This window comes from Globicephala melas, chromosome 2, assembly GCF_963455315.2.
Source record: "Globicephala melas chromosome 2, mGloMel1.2, whole genome shotgun sequence".
NCBI classification, from domain to species: domain Eukaryota; kingdom Metazoa; phylum Chordata; class Mammalia; order Artiodactyla; family Delphinidae; genus Globicephala; species Globicephala melas.
The window spans coordinates 166,329,592-166,351,209 of record NC_083315.2 but is presented as its reverse complement, the minus strand read 5'-3'; the positions used below and the strand labels follow the sequence as shown (position 1 = coordinate 166,351,209).

General features: G+C 47.0%; 1 non-coding gene across 1 annotated transcript; it reads right to left on the bottom strand.

Moving 5' to 3' along the window:
• Positions 1 to 6,649: 6,649 nt before the first annotated feature.
• On the bottom strand, positions 6,650 to 6,753 carry LOC115867408 (U6 spliceosomal RNA). Its single transcript, XR_004045117.1, has one exon. It is a non-coding gene; the product is annotated as a U6 spliceosomal RNA (small nuclear RNA).
• Between the last annotated feature and the right edge of the window lie 14,865 nt (positions 6,754 to 21,618).

Sequence of the window (21,618 nt, the reverse complement as noted above, 5' to 3'; positions counted from 1 at the left end):
AACCTTTGACCAATGGGAGGTGGGAGAAGGGGATAAATTCTTACCCTTTTTCCCTCAGTGGACTGTCCTGAGATGAAGTTTATGAGCTTTTGAGAGGACAGTCCTGGAAGACGAAGCACCCTGATATTGCCAGCGCCCCCTTCTCGCCCACCTGTCTTGTGGAGGGACAAGGATTTCTGCTCTCTGGAATTGCACTCCCTTAACGAGTAGCAAAAGCCTTTGCCTCATGCTCTGCTTTCTGGGGAACCAGGCCAAGTGGCTGACTCTAGCTGGCAGACATGAAAAATTAAGTGTATTGGCTTCTGCTTAGCACAGTGCTTCAACAATGGACCAGAAATCCCACTCTTGCTAGGCTCTGCTTTTCTCCACTTTAGTTGTCTTTTTTTTTTTTTTTTTTTTTTTGCCATGCTGCGCTGCTTGTGGGATCTTAGTTCCCCAACCAGGGATCCAACCCGTGCCTCCTGCAGTGGAAGCTCAGTGTCCTAACCACTGGGTTCCCAGGGAACTCCTCAGTTTTCTTCTTATTCAAGCTTTCTCTGAATGCAGGCAAGGTTGCTACCCCCAACTCCAGCTTGCTCTCATGCAAAGAATGCTTCTTACCTCCTGGCTTCACCTTGAGTCCGGAAGCTGACCCTCATGGTCTCTGACCGGCCCAGGTAGGGTCACACGTCTTCCTCTAACCCAGTCTCTGGGGGCGGGTGAGGTCCAAGCTTCCTCTCCAGGTATTCTTGTCTTTCAGATTTCAGGAGCAGTGATGATGTGGGCAAAGAGGCAAGATGAGGCCCAGGAAATGCCAAATTGGGTTTGGTGTTGGGTAGGGGAGCAACACAGATGCAGATGGCAGGGAATCTATGAACCCTCTCCCCCCGTCCAGTACAGACAGGAGGAGGAGAGATCTGGGCGGACAGCTCTCCAAGCAGTCAGCTGGGGAGGCCAGAGCTGGGGCTAGCCAGGCTCACTTCCACAGCGGGCTGTCCCCAGAACAGGCTCTGCAGTCAAGGCCCAGGAGCAAAGCTCAGGCCCCTCCAACCCTGATGCCCAAGGTGGCACTGGCCGTCTCCACTCCACGGCACCATCAGGTCCTGTCTACCCTAGAGCTCTCAGACCAGAGCTTTCCCAGGGGCCCAGGAACACCACTACCAAGCACTGGGTTCAGACAGAGCTGGGGCCCCCAGCCTGGAGGTTCCTCATTCACCACAAGCTTTCAGCCAGCTAGATCCTCCCCCTTCCCCGGGGAGACACTACCTTAGGTAAGTCACCTTCTAGAGGACAGCCAGAACTTACCCTGAGGCCGGGCCAGAGGCTCCCTCTGGGCCACCTGCTCAGTTACGGGGTCACCACCCCACACTTTGCAGGCCTTCTGGGCCTCAGTGCTGCTTCTCTTGACACTCTTATTCCCACTGTGATATGGAGTGTCTGCAGTTTCATGGGTCCTGGGGCCCCATGGAGTTAGTTCTCAACCCCCAATTCCTAATGAGAAGTGTCAACACTCACAGAGCACTTAACCATACCAGGAACCATCTAAGAATTTCATGATTCTCAAGTTCTGGCCACACCAAGCTACTGTTCCCCACTCATGTCCTGCACTTTCTTGTTTACAGATTTGCACATGGCATTGCTAGAACGACTTTCTTTGTTTGCCTTTCTTTGTTTCTGCTTGGTGAGTTCATCCTTTAAGATCCACTTCAAATTTCGCCTCCTGCATTAGTCATCTATCGCTGTGTAACAAATCACCCCAAAACTTTGCAGCTTAAATCAAAAAATATTTATTATCTCCCATCATTTGTGAGGGTCAAGGATCTGAGAGTGGCTTAGCTGAGTGGTTCTCGCTCAGGGTGTCTTATGAGACTGTAGTCAAGCTGTTAACAGGGCTGCGGTCTCCTCTGAAGGCTTGACTACCCACCTCGCTCGCCTGGCTGTTGGCAGAAGGCTTCAGTTCCTGGCCCCCTGAGCTTTTGCCATAGGGCTGCTCATGACCTGGCAGCTGGCTTCCTCCAGAGTGAGTGATCCAAGAGAGCAAGACAGAGGGGACCCAACACGGAAGCCAGTCTTTCATAACCTGTGCTCAGAAGTTTCCTATCATGACTTCAACTTTATTCTATTGGCCACACAGACCAACCCTAAGGCAGTGTGGAAGGGAACTACACAGCGATGTGAATACCAGGAGGCAGGGCTCGCTGGGGCTGTCTCAGAGGCTGCCGGCCACCACTCCCCCGTGCGGTCCTCAGGGGATCGGCAATTCGAATGTACTTCTGTGAAGCCTGTGTCATGGACGTTTTGTCTCTCTCCCAGATGGCAAACTCCTGGAGGATGGTTACTAAATCTTATTCAACTTCCCCTTCCTTTTTAGCCCCACATATCCTCTAATATAGAGTATATATTCAATAAACCTCAAATTAATGCTGAATGCATGAATAAATGAGTAAATAAATGAATGAATTAGTGATTCTCCAGGTGGATAGTTCAAGACTAGAGGAGACAGCATGAACTATTATATGATTAATTTCCCCTGTTTCCTGTCTCAAGATACCTAAGGAGTTGGTGGCTCAGAGCTCGCTTCCTTTTCCTCTGGTTACTTCTCCTTCCCCAGCACCCCAGACTTGCAGCATCAGAGGGCTTGCTTGCCATCTTGGTATAATGATGGCCTGCCCTCTCATCACAGCTGATTGGACCAGGGCCAAGCACCTGACCCAAGCTGGGCCAATGGACTCCAAGGAATTTGAAATTGGACTAAGAGAGGCCAAGCTTCAGTCTGGCTGGTTTCTTGTCAAGAGGGAAAATCTGGAAACTGTTGGCAGTAGCAGTTCTTTGATCCATGGACTGGGGAGCAGAGAAAGCCAATCTGCCTCAACAGGAGACAAGAGTGCAAATAGAAGAGTGAGAAGGAGGAGAGAGGGGAAGGGTAGCCGAGGTTGCAGAAGCTCTCAGTTCCTGCTTCCAGTCCTATCGGAAACCTGGCTGCAGCTCCAGCTTGGTCCCCATGAGATACACATATATGTATACGTATTTTTAAATTTTTATACAATTTTTAAAGGTTACTTTCCATTTACAGTTATTACAAAATATTGGCTCTAGTCCCCGTGTTTTAAATATATCCTTGAGTCTGTCTTACACCCAACAGTTCGTACCTCCCAATTCCCCACCCCTATACTGCCCCTTCCGCTCACTTATATTCTTATAATAAATGGGTTTAAGCAATGGTGTCCTGGAGCTGGTTCACACTAGCTCCTGAAAGCTAATTGTCCATCTTTCTCCATGACGTCACGTTGGGAGCTCCACATAGGCCACAGCTGCAGTATTTACACCACAGAAATTGGCAAATGCTACAAATCAGTGTCCCCCACTAAAAACTGGTTATTAAACATTAACAAGCACATCGATGGTTTTAAGACAATTCCAGGGGGTTTCCGTAACATACAGTCCAAATAGTCTTTCTGACTATATCATCGGGGCAAACTCCTACTCATGCTTCGTGACCAGTGCATCTTCTGTGAGAAGCCTCATCTGGTGTTTGCGGGAAGCTGATTCTCTGTGTACTCACATAACCTAGGAGACACCATTAGACAATGCAGAATTCTGAGGGCTACGTGACATAGGCCAGGCGTAAGACAGACACCCCTCCTAGGCAGTAATTGCCTATTGGCCTTGGAGTGAAGTCCAGGCTCCTTATCACGGCAGAGGCTCTTCCTCTGAGCAGGGGCCCGTGCCCTCCTCGCATCTTGTTCCTGCCCACACCATCCCCACCCCATCGCCACACCCTGACCTCCTCAGCCTTCTCGATCTCTAGCCCAGAGTCTCTACCCCATGAGTTGTCAATCATTTAGAGAATATGATAAAGGTCATGGACCTTCACCCTGGAGGAAACACACATACAGACACACAAAGATTTGCATATAGTTTCAGGGGATTCATGGACCAAATAACTTCTTTTCTCTGAAGCCCTTCCTGACTCCTACGTCCTGTGTGCCCTGCTTTACCCCAAACATACCTCTCTCTTAGCACCTTCAGTGCTCTTAAACTTATGTTTAGTTTTGAGTCTTTTGCTACACTGGCTGCTCCTTGGGGAAGTATCTATCATTGCCTTATTTAGAGTACATGAGTGACCGAGGGATGGCTGAGGTGTGTCCTAACACCCAAGTTCTAATCATGAGATCAGGGTGTAGCTACAGACACAGCCTACGTCTAAGCACAAATGTACGTCATTGAGGCTGGCGTCAACATTGCTAAAGGGAGAAGATGCCAACCATAGACAGATTGAGACACACGTGGAAAGTGAGAGGCAGGCACTGCTATGGCTGGTGTATTCCCAGCACCAGTGGGGCGAGGCGTGGTTAGGGACCTGGGGGGTGTCTTGGGCAAAGGAAGAGCACCCCAAGTGTGGTACCATGGGAAAAGCCAGAACTCTGGGTCTCAGAGATCTAGGTTCCGATTCTAGCTCTGTCACTCATGGCTTGTGACTGCGAGCACATTACTTTGTCTCTCTGAGCCTCAGTTTCCTCACCTGTCAAACCCTACTTTATTGAGTCACTGCTAAGATTCAAAGAGATGATCTGTGTGATGTGCCTGGGACACAGGAGTTGGTCAATAAAAGTTAGTGTCTCCTTTTCCTGTACTCCTCTCATGTTGGCCACATGCAACAGAAATCAACTCTGTTTAACTAAAGCGAAACAAAGAATTTATTTGTAAGAGTGGCAGAGACTGCTAACTGTCCCCCAGTTCCTGTTATCCCTTTCTAACATGGTAAAGTAATTTTTAGCTAGGTACATAGTTGCTTAGCTAACTACTACATTTTTTTCCACCTGCTTCCCTTGCAGATTGGCACAACTTGGTAACAATGTCCTGGAGAGTGTGATGTAACCAGAAGTGATATGTACGACTTCTAGGTCATGTCCTTAAAGAGGGCAAAAGGCGACAGGTCCCGTTACGTTTCTTCCAAAAAAAAAAAAAAGAGAGAGAGAGAGAAAGGGCATATACTCACCTCTTCTCTCTTTTCTTCTGTCCTTCTGGCTGGAAGAGGGATGTGCTGGCAGGAGATGGAGCAGCCACTTTGACTCATGAGGTAGAAGCTGAGTGTTGAGGATGCGGAGAAAGAAGACAGAAGGAACCTAGGTTCCTAATGACTTAGTGGAGGAGAGGCACCATACCAGCTCAGACTTTTTTTTTTTTTTTTTTGGCGGTACGTGGGCCTCTCACTGCTGTGGCCTCTCCCGTTGCAGAGCGCAGGCTCCGGACGCGCAGACCCAGCGGCCATGGCTCATGGGCCTAGCCGCTCCGCAGCATGTGGGATCTTCCCGGACTGGGGCACGAACCCATGTCCCCTGCATTGGCAGGCGGACTTTCAACCACTGCGCCACCAGGGAAGCCCCCAGCTCAGACTTTTAAGGGCAAAAGAATTAAACTTCTATTTGTTCAGCTATTGTCAATCTTAGGGTTTTATTATAGCAGCCAAACCTATACTCTATCAAGTACTCAGTGCTATAGACCGTATACCGCTAAAATTTGTATGTTAAATCCTATCTCCCATATGATGGCATTTGGAGGTGGGGGCTCTGGGAGGTCAAGAGGACAGAGCTTTCACGAATGGGATTAATGCCCTTATAAAACATACCCAAGAGAGCTCCCTTGTCCCTTCCGTCATGTGAGAACAGAGGGAGAAGACGGCAAGCAGGCTCTTGCCAGAAACAGAGTCTGCCAGTATCTTGATCTTGGACTTCCTGACCTCCAAACCTGTGAGAGAGAAATTTCTGCTGTATATAGGACACCCAGTTTATGGTATTTCTGTTATAGCAGCCAAATAGACAAAGATACTTAATAAACTATTAAGGTGCTCATGGTATCCAAAAAAGAGCCAGACAAATGCTTACATTGTTTTGACTTTGACTATTGTCAGTTTGACAATTATCTATTTGACTATTCGGTTGACTCTTGTGTTACTTTGATATACACACATCATTTTGCTTTTTTGAATATTTCCTTACATTTGGCACAAGATGTTCCAGGCTCATCTTGTAATTTCCATGCCTCAGCCTTGGACTCAACCATTTGAATAATGAGTTTTAGTGGTTTTGGTGGAGAATGGTGATTAGAAACCATGACCTGGGGACTTCCCTGGCTGTCCAGTGGTTACGACTCCGTGCTTCCAATGCAGGGGGTGAGGGTTCGATCCCTGGTCAGGGAACTAAGATCCCGCATACCATGTGGTGAGGCCAAAAAAAACCAAAAAGAAAAACACCACGACCTGTGTGCTATGTGTGCTTATTGATACAGAGCTGACACTGCTTCCAGGCTTTCCGGCAGATAGGAGTAGGAAATACATGTGTATATACGTATGTGTGTGTGTATAGGTTAATACATGCATCTAATACAAACTCCTGCACCTATACATCCATTTAAAAACCATGAGTTTACACCAACATTTCTAATTCCAATTCAACACTCAGGGTTTACTCTAGTCTTTTCCTCTTTTTTTTTTTTTTTATAATTTTATTGCACAGTTAAATGTTACATTTTGTATACTTCAATTATTTCGCCATGCAGCTTATGGGATCTTAGTTCCCCGACCAGGGATTGAACCCCTACCTCCAGCATTGGAAGCGTGGAGTTTTAACCACTGGACCGTCAGGGGAGTCCCCGCCGCCTTTTTTTTTTTTTTACTATGGACCGCTTCACGAACTTGCATGCCATACTTGTGCAGAGGCCACGCTAATCTCTGTATTGTTCCAATTTTAGTGTACGTGCTGCCCGAGCGGGCACTCCCTCTTTTCCATCAGACGTTACTCTCTTCTCTGATGGTGAGAAACTGGATCCCATTGTCTCCACACTATTTCCATGTTTGCTTGGTCTGCCTGTATGTACCAATCCCTTGACCACTCAGGTCCCTCCTCGAGCCTGGCCCTACCATGGCCCCAGCCTGACCAAGGGCAGGGGGAAGAGACCAGATGCACATCTTAAGATATTATCAATCCCTTTACTTCCCCCTGCTCATCAAATAGCCTCCTCATTATAACTTGGCCTCCTGTTTAGCTTGCTTATAGGTACAGAACGAAGTGACCTTCTGGAGAAAACATTTCCCCCTTAACTCTGGGCCACAGGGAAGCTGAGATTGGATTTGCCTTCTGCTTGAAGAAAGAAGATGCTAGTCAAAGGGCCTGGACTGCAGGACGCCTTTGAAGGAGGATGCTGGAAGCACGAAAACTGGATGCTTCTCCAGCAAGAGCCCTGGGTGGGGACTCCTATACTTACTGGGGAGCCCGGCGCCCAGGTAGCTATTCTTCAAGAGCATCCAGCTAACACCCTTCTCGTCTTCTGATCCCATCCTCAAGTACAGCAGCAACCACAAAAGCGGCATCCCTGCCAGGCATTGTGCTGGTGGCTTTGCATGTCTTATCTCTTTTTAGTCCTCACGGTAATATTAGGGGGAGTCGCTGTGATGGTCCTTATTTTACAGATGAGGATACTGAGTTTTGGAGACGTGAGTGAGGACTTCCCTGGTGGCACAGTGGTTAATAATCCACCTGCCAATGCAGGGGACATGGGTTCGAGCCCTGGTCTGGGAAGATCACACGTGCCGCAGAGCAGCTATGCCTGTGAACCACAACTGCTGAGCCCGTGTGCCGCAACTACTGAAGCCTGCGTGCCTAGAGCCCGTGCTCCTCGACAAGAGAAGCCACTGCAATGAGAAGCCCACACACTGCAACGAAGAGTAGCCCCTGCTCGCTGCAACTAGAGAAAGCCCGCGCACAGCAACGAAGACCCAACACAGCCAAAAATAAATAAATAAACAAAAAAACAAAAAAAACCATATAATCTTAGAGAAGTGAGTGAACCTGCCCAAGGTCACGTGACAAACATCAAGGCCAGAGCTTGAGCCGTTGAAGTGCAGCTCCACCGGCTGCATTATCCTGCTCTGAGCCCTTGACCTCTCACTTCAGTGTTCTCTTGACCTCTGACGCTACCCATGCTCTGGCTAGTTCTGTCTTTGTCCAGGAAATAGAGTCCTGGGCGCACAACAGATGTCAGTGCCAAGCTTTTTAAAAAGTACCACTGTGTGATATTTAACAGGTGCCCCCCCCAAAATATGTAACATACATATGTAAGTGATAAGACATAGTAATAAAATAATCCCCAGCCCGCAGACCTACTGCCCAGCTTAAACATATGCTAACAAGTGCTTTTTAATTAGACTTAATTTTTTACATTTTTAGAGATCCTTTGTATTTTCAAAGTGCAAAACTTCTCTCAAATTAATCTCCTAACTGGAACGCTGAATATCCCCTATAGATTAGCCAGCTCCCTCCTTTTGTCACACTTTCTCTGAGGAGTGAGTCCTTGACTACTGTGTGTGTTTTTTCAATCACATTTCCATCAACAAATTCTGTGGGTTTTACCTTCAAAATATATCACAAATCTGACCACCCTGGCCTCCTCGCCTAATCCAAGCCACCGTCAAGGCTGGACCTCTGCAGTAGCCTCCTAGCCACTGTCCATCACGCAACCACAGTGAGCTTTAAAAAAAAGAAGGAGTTAAATTATGTCCCTTTCCTGCTTGGTCCTGGCCCCTGGGACATGTTTGTCCTGCCAGCTCAACCCTGAATCCTCAGCGCTGACCTAGGGCCAGGGACAGAGTCCATGGTCTTTGCCATGGCTGACAAGGCTCCCTTCCATGGGTCTTCTCTCCACCAACCCCCCGCCCCCATTCACAGACCCTGTTGCTTCTGCCTGGAACACTCTTCCCCAGATATGCTCATGGCTCCTTCCTTCCCCCTGTAGGGCCCCTGCTCATTAGCACATTTGCCCCCTTTTATCACATTTTATAAGCATAAAAGAAATTCACGTAAGCATAAAATAAAACCTACCTAAGCACATACTTTTTTTTTTTTTTTTTGTGGTATGCGGGCCTCTCACTGTTGTGGCCTCTCCCGTTGCGGAGCACAGGCTCCGGACGCGCAGGCTCAGCGGCCATGGCTCACGGGCCCAGCCGCTCTGCGGCATGTGGGATCTTCCCGGACCGGGGCACGAACCCGTGTCCCCTGCATTGGCAGGCGGACTCTCAACCACTGCACCACCAGGGAAGTCCTAAGCACATACTTTGAAAAAAATCAATAGAATGTACAATAATTTAAGGGAAAAATAAAAGGAAATGAATATGTAATATGTATTTTAACAAATAGATGTTCTGGCAGCTCTCTGCACTTATACCTAGAGTTCTTATAAATGTGACAGCCACAAAGATACAACGTGTTGACTCAGATTCCACAGAGATGTGATTTCTTAAAACAGTGAACAACTCTTGGTGGAATCCCAAACAAAACATAGTGTAACCTTCCCTCTGTATACATAGTTCTTGAATTCCTGAAGATGCAGTGAGTGATAAATCTGTGTATAAAATACTTACTGCTTATTTATAAAACCAAGTTAGGTTCTAGGTTCATATAATTATAAGCAGGTTTTTCGCCTACATAGATGTCTGCTGGGATATTCCAGAGTTTCATGAAGGAGGTCAGTTTTCAGCCCCTCATTGCTTCACGTGTCTTGTGCACTGCAGGATGTCTGGTGTGCCCGCACCAGCCAGCTAAACACCGGGTATGCACCTGCCCGCCCTTATTGTGACAAGCAGAAAAAGCCCTGGAAATTGTCAGAATGTCCGCTAGTTGGCACAAGAGTCCAGGGTGAGAACCAGAGGTGGGCCCCCGTTCTGATTTTTCCTCTCTGCACACACCACTCCTTGACCTTGTACAGTGGTCTACATTTTTTGTTTCTGTTGCTTGTGTCTGAGACCAGAATGTGAGCTGCAGGAGGGCAGGGCTTTGTTTCTTTCGATGCCACATCTCCAGTGCCCAGAACAACACCTGGCACATGGAGGGCGCTCAGTGAGGGAGTGGATACATGAGTGGTGTCCAAGATCACCCTAATTTCCATCCCTAGAACTCAGCATTAAAGTGTGTGCAGAATCATCTCAGTAGAGAGGCTGGGAAAGGTTCTCAATGTCATGCCTCCACCAGGCGTAAGGCCTGGGTTTTGAGTACCAGGCACTCACCAGCCACATGCAGAGCCACCAGGCTATATACCTCTCCTGATAGACTCTGGGCAGGACTGTGTGTGACAGCAGAAAGAAGGCCGGCTTAGGAGCCAGAGACCCGGTTCAAGGTGTTGTTCCGCCACCCATCTGCTGTGTGACTTTGGGCTGGGTACTTGGCCTCAGCCTCCTTATCTATGAAGGGCAGTGGTAGAACCAGTCCAAAAAGCTAATTTGATACGAGGTCACGTAAACAGACATATCTATCTCAAGGGAAGAGATTTTGACTCTGCCTTAAGGCAGCCAGGCAGACCTAGGTGGGCTCAGGTGAGCCTGGAGCAGGCTCAGAAGAGAACAGCCAGCTGGAGGAAATGGGGCCATTCTGGCCTGGAGATAGAAGACCAGCCAGTGGGTAAGGGTGGGATGACTATCTGCTCCTCCCTGAAGGGCAATCAGAGGACAGAGAGTCTTGTTGGGTGTCCCAACGATGCCTGGTACTCCTGACCAGGGGTCAGAGTCCAGGAGGGAGGTCAGTGCTCACACTGCAGAAGTTGGAAGAGAAGGCCTCCTCAGGGTGACCTCAGCTTCCAGCAGGCTTTTAGAGTCCTTTCACACCAAAACGTTGGGGAGATGGTCCCTGATGTCTCTTTAAGCTTGAACACCCCCCATCCCTCAGCCCCCAACTGTCTGCTTCTTAAGGCTAAGATGCTCTTTTCTCTTTCCACTGGCCTTGAAAATCCATAAGGAACTTTCCTCAAGGACACCAAGGAAGAAGCTGCTCTGACCTATTCCATCAAGCCTTCTGGGGCCAGGCCTGCCTGGATATTTCTGGCTCTCCCCAAAGAAAACAAAACATTTACCCACTAATATAAGCAGGCAAAATCTTTACCCAACAAAACAAACAAAGCCAGCTCCTCTAGGCCATGCCCAGCTTTCTTAATCTGGCATCGGGGAGAGGACCCTTGGCATCCAATCAACAGGGATAGTCCCACTCCCAGGAGAACGGAAGGAACTAACCCCAGGGGGCAGATGAAGGTCACATTCGCAATGAGAGGGCTTCAAATGTTGGATGGGCTCTTCCTGGGTAGGGTTAGATACATCTGGGTAAAATACAGGAGGCCTAGTTACATTTGAATCTCAACAACAAATCCTTTTTTAAAGTATAAGTGTACCTCACAGCCCATTTGGGACATACTTATACCAAAAAATTATTCATTGTTTCTCCGAGATTCCAGTGTAACTGACCTCCAATATTTTTATTTGCTTGATCCGGCAACATTTGGGAGCTGCACGTAAATATGGTAAACAACTGGGGTCTGACTGGTGTCTTAAAAGGGAGTCAGCACCTGTCAAAGAAGGACTTCGTGCAGGTAACTCAGAGACTTAGTACCTGATGTCATTTACATATGAAAACTCAGCCCCTTTGCACTAAAAAACAGCTGAAAAACTGAGCAAGGCTGCTTCTGAGTAGGTATTACCATTTTAAAAGCTGCCCAGGAAGTTTGAAATCAGTTGCAGCCTTTGGGAAATACTTTTGACTTTTTGATACTGAAGGAGTTTGGACCCATTATTCCCCTCATTTCCAAGGACAAAAATCATAAGTAAGCTTTAGGGATAAAGACATTCATCCAGAACTATCTATAATAATTGCTAACACGTTCATGGCAGTGCTGTACGTAAGAGAACTGCTGAATCCTCACAATAAGATTTAAAACCAGAGAATAGCTCAGGTCCAATATCAGGGGATTAGTTACGTGAGTTGATGGTCTAGTCACCAGACAACTAGGCAGTCGTTAAAACCAATGATTCTTAAGGCTGTTACAACATAGAGGATGCTTAAAGTCTGACGACGAGAGAGGCAAAAGCAGGACACGAAATTAAAATAAAAACTTGTTACCTGTTGAGAGAAAAGACACTGGAAGGAAATAAATGCTAATCCTGATTGTTAGGTAATTTTTTCTTCCATAGTTTCCTTTTTCCAAATGTCCTTTAATAAATGTATATTCATTTTATCGTTAAAACAAAACAAAACAAAGCTGAAAAGTCTTCCACGATCCTCCCCATCTTCCCAGGTAGCCAGGCAGAATCCAGAATCTACCCAAGGTTATCTCCCAGAGGCCTACACTGTGATTCTCTCATCTTCCTTCCCTACCTTCTGATGAATTAAAAATATTTAAGAAATGCCTCTCAGGTGCCAGGCAGAGCCCTGCAACAGAGCAGTTGGAATACGGAGCTGAGAAACACACAAAGCCTGCCCTTGAGAGTCTTACAGCCACACTTCTATGTAGTACCTGCTAATTCACCATTCTAGACTCACCTCCTCCAGGATGCCCGCCAGGATATCCACTTCTCATGGTCTCATACAGCTCTGTACATACTCGCCTGATTTTCCCACTAGATCATGAGCTTCTTGAAGCCAAAGTCTGTGTTTCTTTCTTCTGACTCCCCAGAGTATGTAATTGGCCTCAAGAGATATTTGCTAAATGAATGTTTCATATATCCTACAAACACATGGAAATAACTTGGTGGGTACTTCACCCTCTTTAGTTTGTCATTTTGATTTTCTTAGTCAGCTGCTTACCTCTTCCAGGCCTGGTCTAGCCTCTTCCAGGCCTGGTCTAGCCTCCAGTTGCTACATACCCATATATGAGAAAGGTTAAGATTTCCTTTTGTTGTAAATGTTTTTATGGCCTCACACATCTGAACACTGAACACGTTTGTATTCATGGGCTTGAATTCATCCTCCAGAAATCTCAGACAATTAGTTTATTGTTATATGACCCTATAAAAGCTACTTTATACATGCTCGAATTTAGTAGTTTTAGGATAAAAACAGCGCTCATTTAAGTATAAAAAAAGAAAAGCGGAGAATTTATAAACGGGGTAACCATTCAGAGCAGAGGTCAGCAAAGCTTTTCTGGAAAAGGCCAGATGTAAACATTTTCAGCTTTGCTGGCCATACGGTCTCTGTCACAATCATTCAGCTCTGTTGCTACAGGAAAGCAGCCATGGACAAGACAGAGAAGAATGGGCGTGGCTGCGTGCCAGCAAACCTTGATCGGTACACACTGACATCTGAATTTCGTGTAATTTTCACATGACATGAATTCTTCTTCTTTGGACTTTTTTCCCCAACCATTTAAAAATGGAAGAACCATTCTCAGCTCATGGGCTGTACAAAAACCAGCATGAGGCCAAGTTCAGCTCCAGCCTCACCAGTCACACCGACCTTGGGGCAATTCCTTAATCTCCCTGCCCCTCAGCTTCCTCGGGTGTAAAATGGGAGGAAATAAGTGAACCCAGCGTAGGGCTGTTACGAGGACTGACAGTGATCCTGCATGAGCACTGTGTATGTACATATATAAGGAGACTTATAAATGTATGCATAGTAGCTATTATTCTTTTAAACTGTAAAGAACATTGGGTACCTGATTATAAATGATGATGATAATTTTGTGATTCATTTCTTTCTGTATCTTGGTATAGTGTTCAGTCCCCGCGTGCATCCAAATATCTTGGGGAAGACTCTTCTCTCTCTCTCTCCTCTCTCTCTCTCTCTCCCTCCCTCCCTCCCTCCCTCCCTCCCTCCCTCTCTCTCTCTCTCTCTCTCTCTCTCTCTCTCTCTCTCTCTCTCTCTCAGACTCTAATTTCTTGGATTTCTTTACGTCTTAGAGGAATAGGTCTTAGAGGAATAGGGTTTTAGAATTAGACGCTTCGTTTCACTGTACATCATCATCATGGTCTATGCTAGGTGCCACTCATTTATTTTTGAGTCTCACTCTCTCTCCATGTTCCCTTCCCCTCATCAAGAATTCTGATCCATTGGTCTGGGGTAGGGCGCAGACAGAGGTATTGATTGTTAAAATCTCTTCAGCGATTCTAAGTACAGCCGTCTGTGTTTCATTACAGTTTCTAGTGTCTTGTCAGAGTGGCATGTTGACCAGCAGCAACAGCATCGCTGGCTGGAAGTGCAGGGTCTCAGGCCCTGCCCCAGGCCCAGTGAATCAGAACATGCACTTGAACAGGATCCAGGTGATCGTGTGCTCGTTGGAGCTGAAGAAGCACACAGCTCTTGGGTCGTGTGTGTATGCTTCCCTTTCTGCAATCGACGTGTGCTTGGAAGTGGTGTTTGAGACTTGCTGCTGTAGATGGACTCATGTTCTAGACCCAAGGTTGGCCTGGGAAAGCGTCAACTGCTGAGACACGTGGGTTGTGAGCTTGTTTATACTTTTCCTTTTAAATCTTGGGTTCTTGTAAAGTGAGGTCCCTTTGCAGGCCTCTGACAGAGCTCAGAGGGCAGGACTGTGCCAGGAAAAGCAATTTAGGACCCGAGAGGCCACCAGGGGCCTCTTTCCCCATGACCCCAGAGGATGGATGTCACTGGGGCTCATGGGGCTGCCAGGGGTGGGCTGTGGGTGGCATTGCTTAATATAGTTGGTCAATAGCTGTGTTTTCTAAGTGCCACAGAGGACTAAAGGGATGTCGCTAATGTTTGGCATGGAGGTTACTGATGGCTTTGAGAGGGACGTTTCCCAGGCCTTGGAAGGAGAATAGATGTCATAGAAGGGGGGCATTACGGAGACAAATCCCCATGCACAGGCCTGGTCCCTGCTTTTTCACCACTTTGGCTTCGGGCATGACTATAATGGTGTGAGCAGAGAGCTGGCATCGCCCAAGGAGACTTTGGCCTCGCAGTTCTTGGAACTTGGCTTTGCTCAGGGCACAGGCAGAGCTGGATGCTGCTGGCTTTCTCCCTCTGCCTCGGTTTATTGGCCTGTACAAAGGGCATGTCGCTGCAGGTGGCCGCATTGCAAAACTCGATTGCACTGCCTCGTTTCTCTGAGTGTTTCCTTCCTTCTTTCCACCGGAGGTCTTGAAAAGAGGGTTCCTGTCGTAGACCTCTCTGCTTCTTCCCACAGCAACAGGGAATGGTGGGGAAAGCCCAGCAGGAGGCAGCAGGTCCCACTCTGCCATCACTGTGTGGCCTGCAGCTGGGCACTTTGCCCATCAGGGTCCTCATTCAGTATCAAGACGGGGAGAACACACCCTTCTTTGCAGGTGGCTGTGGAAGTCTGTAAAGCAATGCACTGGGGAGTTCTTTGAAAACCAGTTTCATGGTCTCAGTAGCTGTGTATACTCTCTCTTGAATTGAATCGTCTCTCTCCCACTAGACCTGCCATGTCAGTTTAAACCTCTCCTATGCCACTTTTTTCTGGCAGTGAGAGCTGATTTAGAGTCTGATCAGTTCTGCAATCTTCAAGGAAATCAACAATTCTGGCAAAATTATCTATTGGTGTTAAAACCATTAGGAAGTCTATCAGCAAGGGAACGGACAACAAAATTGTGGCATATTCATCTAATGAAATAAGACAATCACGGGGGAAAAACCTTGATACCCACAAAAATATGTGTGCATATCACAGATAATGTTGAGTGAAAGAGTTCATATTATAAGACGCTGCTTATATGGAGTACTGAAGCAGGCCCAACTCATCTGTGTGAAGAAAGTCAGAATAGAGGTTTCCTTTGTGTGTGGGCTGTTATCTGGGAGGGGGCATGCGAGGGAGCCCGTTGGGGAGCTAGGAATGTTCTCAGTCTGGATTTGGGCTGTGGTTATGTGGGTGGAAACATATGTAAGCATCTCAGCACAAGAGGACCTTATGCATTTTCTGGTAAACATAACACTATCTATAATGTATTTCAGCCCAAAGCTTTTAACTTGAATCTAATCAAGATTTTAGATCTAACTTCTCGTTTCCAAGAAATGGAGAGATAGACGGACAAGCTAAATGGTACCACGAGGAAGACGCTGAACAATCCCAGAAAGTTGGTCCTTCTGTAGGACAATCAACTCAGTGTCTTTCACGAGGGGAGTTGGTTGAGGTCAGAAGAACTCAAGAGACATCACAACCAAAGGCAACGCAAGGCCTTGGTCTGGATCCTGGTTTGGACAAACCAGTCATAAAGAAAACTCATAGAGGCAAATAGGGATATGTAAATATGGATCAAGTTTTAGATGTCATTAAGAAATTGTTTACCCTGTTTTTGTTTAGTTTTATTTCTTTGTTTTTCATGTTTTAAAGTATGATAACACTAATTATTGGAAAATGTTATTTTCAAAAGATGCATACTGGCAAAAAATCCGGATTCATTATCATCTTGGTGAAGACAAGCCAACCCACGGGACTGCCTTGGAAGTTTCCCTTTCTGTAAACAAACCTTTCAACAGGAAATGGACATTTACTGGACTTCTGTTATAGGTCAGCACTTTATATATATTTCTCATTTCATAATATCCATGTGTTTTTCCTTTTTATAACTATGTTTAGTTGGAAAAGCAATATAAATTTGATGAAAAATATTTTAATCACTTAACAAATATGCGATGAAATATGATTCCTCTCACTGTAGGAACCTCCTTTTCCCAGTTCCTCTCCCTAAAAGCAGCCACTGCTTTTTGTGTATCTTTTCAGAAAACAGACATTCTCTGTCCATGCAAATATATACATGGATATGTGGTCCCCTACGTTTTTTACTCAGTGGCAGGCTACCATCCACACTGTATTACACCCGGGTGTTTTGATTTAACGTATACGAGACAGTCTTCCATATTTGCTCTTATGAAGGCCACCGATGATCTCCCTGTGTTCAGATCCAAGGCCAGCTGTCAGTAGTCCCCCTACGCCACCAGCTGATGGCTCTGTTCCCCAGCCAGGCATCCTGCACGAGGCTTCCGGGGCTAGTACTCTCCTGGGTTTTTCCTCCTATCTCTTCAGCTCTTTTGCTGTCTCCTCCTCTCCTCCCTGACCTCTGAATATTGTCATGTCCCTGGCCTTGTCCTTGAACTTTTCTCTGTCTACACTCACACCCTCGGTGATCTCATCCGGGCTTTATACCACCCCTATACTGACAACGCCCGATTTTATATCTCTAGCCTGAGTCATGCCTTGAACTCCAGATTTCTTATCAAATTGCTTGCTTGACATCTCCATCAGATGTTTGACCGATGTCTCAAACCGAAACTGTCTAAAACAGAACTCCTGACTTAAGCTCCTAATGCATCACCTCCTGCCGTCTTCCCCATTTCACCCTCATTTTTCCAATTGCTCGGACTCTAAACCTCAGACATCCGTGAGTTTTCCCCTGCTCTCAAACCCTATATCCCACCCACAAACAAATCCCATTGAGTCAATATCTGACCAATTCTCACCATCTTTGCTGCTGCCTGGGTCTGAGCCACCATCATTCATTACCTAGATTATTGCAAGAGAACCCTAACTGGTCCCTCTCTCCTCCATCCTTGCCCCCCCACCCAGTCTCTCCTCCACACAGTAGCAGAGTGATCCTGGTCCTGTATTCCTCCAAGGAATCCTATCTTTGCTCCGAGTAAAAGGCAGCATCCTTGCAGTGGCCCAGGAGCCGCGTGTGGTCTCTTTGTGGACTCACTTCCTGTTCCTCCTCCGTTGCTCATTCTGCTGCAGCCCGTCTAGCCTCCTGACTGTCCCTTGTCAACACCAAGGCGATCTGAGAGCATTTGCTCTTCCTCTGCCTGAGAGCTCTAACCCCAGATATCTGCATGACTTGCTTGCTCACCTTTGACACAGTTTGGCTAAATGTCACCTTCCAGTGGGATTTACCCTGACTACTGGATGAAGGTGGCGATCCGCCATTTCCCATCTTCCTTGTACACTTTATTATTTTTTGGTAACGTGTATCACTTACTAATGTACTAGGTCATTTATGAGAATAGAAGCTCCACAAGGACGGGGGTTGGGGGGGGATCCATCTGCCTCCTATTTTTGCACTGTTTTCATCACTGCAGTAGCCCTAGTGCCTAGAGTAGTTCCTGGCACATAGCAGATACTTAATAAATATTTACTGATTGAGTGAATGAACAGATATTATCCTATTGGATTGTTTAAATGGCCATAGGGGTCCACTTATGGATCATGGTGGCTAACACTCAATAAGGCGTGTCTGATACAGTCCTTTATGAATTTAGACTCATCCAAACTTCTCGCTAACCTTGTGAGCTACATTTGATAATCACTCCCACATAACAGATGATCAGGGCTTCCCTGGTGGCACAGCGGTTGAGAGTCCGCTTGCCGATGCAGGGGACGTGGGTTCGTGCCCCGGTCCGGGAAGATCCCACATGCCGCAGAGAGGCTGGGCCCGTGAGCCATGACCGCTGAGCCTGCGCGTCCGGAGCCTGTGCTCCGCAACGGGAGAGGCCACAACAGTGAGAGGCCCGCGCACCGCAAAAAAAAAAAAAAGAAAAAAAGATCAAACTGAGGTTTAGACAGATGTATTAACTTGCTCCCAGTCACACAGATAATAAATACTCATGCCTCTCACTGTTGTGGCCTCTCCCGTTGCGGAGCGCAGGCTCAGCTGCCATGGCTCACGGGGTCAGCCGCTCCACGGCATGTGGGATCCTCCCGGACTGGGGCACGAACCCATGTCCCCTTGCATCAGCAGGCGGACGCTCAACCGCTGCGCCACCAGGGAAGCCCCACGTTAGCTATCTTGAGCTAGCACATTTAACTTTGTGTCAGACTGTTGAAGAATGGGTTTACTTAACCAGTCTCCTACAAATGGACACCATCTTATGGTTCTCAGGTGAGGCAAGCAAGGCTCAGAGAGGTTAAGAAGCTTGCACAAGGTCACACAGCTAGAATGCTGGTCTATCGGCTGAACCCTACGTCTAAATTCTCCATCACTACATTATCTCACCTCCCAAAGCCTCCTCTCCCAGAGGAAGGATTGGGGTTAGGAGGCCTTCCCTACTTCCCACGTAGGAGGTGCCCTTCCTCCCCAAGGCCCTCTCTCTACTGTTCCTCTCCCCGCTCCAGAATCCTCTCCCAGATGGCCCTAGGCCATGGACACACACTACCCCATTTAATCCCTTAATGGTTCATCTGCCTCCCAAAGGGAATGTAGATGTCTCCAGACTTCCCTTCTGGAGTTTCCCACCTCAGAGAGGTCAGGGACCACCTGGAGGGACTTACCTGAGGTTCATTTAATCAGTCACTTTTAACGAGCACTTCTGCAGGTAGGGAACTGTTAGAGGCAGTTTGGCTTCCTCTAGAATCCAGATAGCGCCCAGCCAGTATTATCTACTGTTTTTTAAAAATTATTAATTAATTAATTAAAAAGTTTTTGGCTGCGTTGGGTCTTCCTTGCTGGGCGCGGGCTTTCTCTAGTTGTGGTGAGCGGGGGCTACTCTTCGTTGCGGTGTGCGCGCTTCTCACTGTGGTGGCTTCTCTTGTTGCAGAGCACGGGCTCTAGGCTCATGGGCTTCAGTAGTTGTGGCACGCGGGCTCAGTAGTTGTGGCCCACGGGCTTAGTTGCTCCGCGGCCTGTGGGATCCTCCCGGAGCAAGGATCGAACTCACGTCCCCTGCATTGGCAGGTGGATTCTTAACCACTGCGCCACCAGGGAGGTCCCAAGTGTTATCTACTGTTGTGTTATGGGAACAATGGTGAGCAGAGAAAAGCACGGTCCCTGCCCTCAAGGGGCTTACAGTCTAGTGGTGAGACAAACATTAGTCAAGTATACCACTCAAAGGGGCAAGTGGGATGACGATCCTCATTGGAGGTGCAGAGAGCTAGATGGTTGAGATGCCAGAGGGGACACCTGGGCTAAGAGCTGGTGGGTGAGTTAATAAGCAAAGAGAGGGAAGAACATTCCAGAAAAAAAAGGGCTGCATAGCTAAAGGCTCTGGGGACAGCAAGGACCACAAGAGGAGGCAGCAGGGTGAGAGGAAGGTGGTGGGAGATGAGGGTGGGAGGCCTTGACCTTATCAGGGAGTTTGGGTTTTACCCCAAGTACAGTAGAAAGCCACTTCAGCAGCGTGGGGTGCGGGGAGGGCAATGGTGCAGTCTGATTGGACTGATCAAATCTGACTTACATTCTGAAGACTGCTCTGGCTGAAGGGTGGAGAACAGACTAGCTGAACTAGTGGGCACAGAGAAGTGGGCAAGGGTTTTGGGGAAGGGTTGATGGGCTCTGTGGCACTGAAAGAAAGGAGAAAGTGGTGAATCTGAGAAATATTTGGCCCGAGATTGTGCCTCTTCCTTAGGTCAGCCCATATTCAAAGTCTGGTTGATTGAGCAGGGATGGGGCAGGCAGAAAGGCCCACTCCCTCGGTCAAGGTGGGACAGCTCTGAAAGGTGGTTCTAGCCCTGGAGCTCCCTGAGGGATGACCAACAACTTAAAACAGAAGTAAAAATATATAGTTTCCCATGCTCAATGGAGAGGAGGTTTGAGGCCATGAACTGCCCAGGGTTCCAGAGAAGTGTGGGTAGGTCCCTGGTCTTACCAATGCATGGGAGGATCCTGATTTACCCTGGGCTGGGGTCCTGGCCCTCAGAACCTGTCCCTCTCCTCTCACATCCCTCCCATCTCCAGAATGATGGTGAGCCATGGGGGTGAGGGGCCTCTTGACCTTGGGATGCTGGTTCTAGCTTTCCCTCTTACCTGCTCTGTGATCTTGGGCAAATCCTTTTCCCTCTCTTGGTCCATTGCTTCATTGCTAAGACAGGAAGTTGGAGTAATCAGTGACTCAGACTCTGAGAGTTTGTTGAAAGCTACGGTCATTATACATATAATTTCTGGCAGCTGCAGGGGTTCTGGAGGGGACTTAATTGGGCCTCAAGTTAAGAATCCTTACATATACACACTACTATATATAAAAATAGATAATCAGCAAGGACCTACTGTATAACACAGGGAACTCTACTCAATATTCTATAATAACCTATATGGGAAAAGAATCTGAAAAAGAATGGATATATGTATAGTATAACTGAATCACTTTGCTGTACCCCTGAAACTAACACAATATTATAAATCGATTATACTCTAATATAAAATAAAAATTAAAAAAAATAATCCTTGTATAGAAGCAACTTAAGTGTCCATTCATAGATGAATGGATAAAGATGTGGTACACACACACACACACACACACACACACACACACACGAATATTACTCAGCCATAAGGAAGAATCTTACTGTTTGTGACAACATGGATGAACCTAGAGGTTATTATGTAAGTGAAATAAATCAGACAGAGAGAGGCAAACACCATATGATTTTACTTATATGGTGAATCTAAGAGAACAAAACAAATGAACAAACATAATAAAACGGAAACAGACTAATAGATACAGAGAACAAAGTTGTGGTTGCAGGGAGGGGGCGGGGAATGGGCAAAATAGGTGATGGAGATTAAGAGGGACAAACCTCCAGCTCTAAAATAAATAACAGCACAGGGAATGTAGTCAATAATATAGTCAATCATATTGTAATCACTTTGCATGGTGACAGATGGTAACTAGACTTATCATGGTGATCAATTCCTAATGTATTGAATCATTATGTTGTACACCTGAAGCTAATATAATATTGCAAGTCAATTATACTTCAGTTTAAAAAGAAGAGTCCTTGGGTGAGACAGTAACAAGCCCCATGTTTGATGACCTGCTGAGGACCAGTCGAATACCCTGTCTTAATCCTCCCCAAATATTTCTCAGGTTCACCACAGTTCTTTAAGGCAAGCATTACTTTCTCCACCCAGAGCTCAGAGGCAGAACT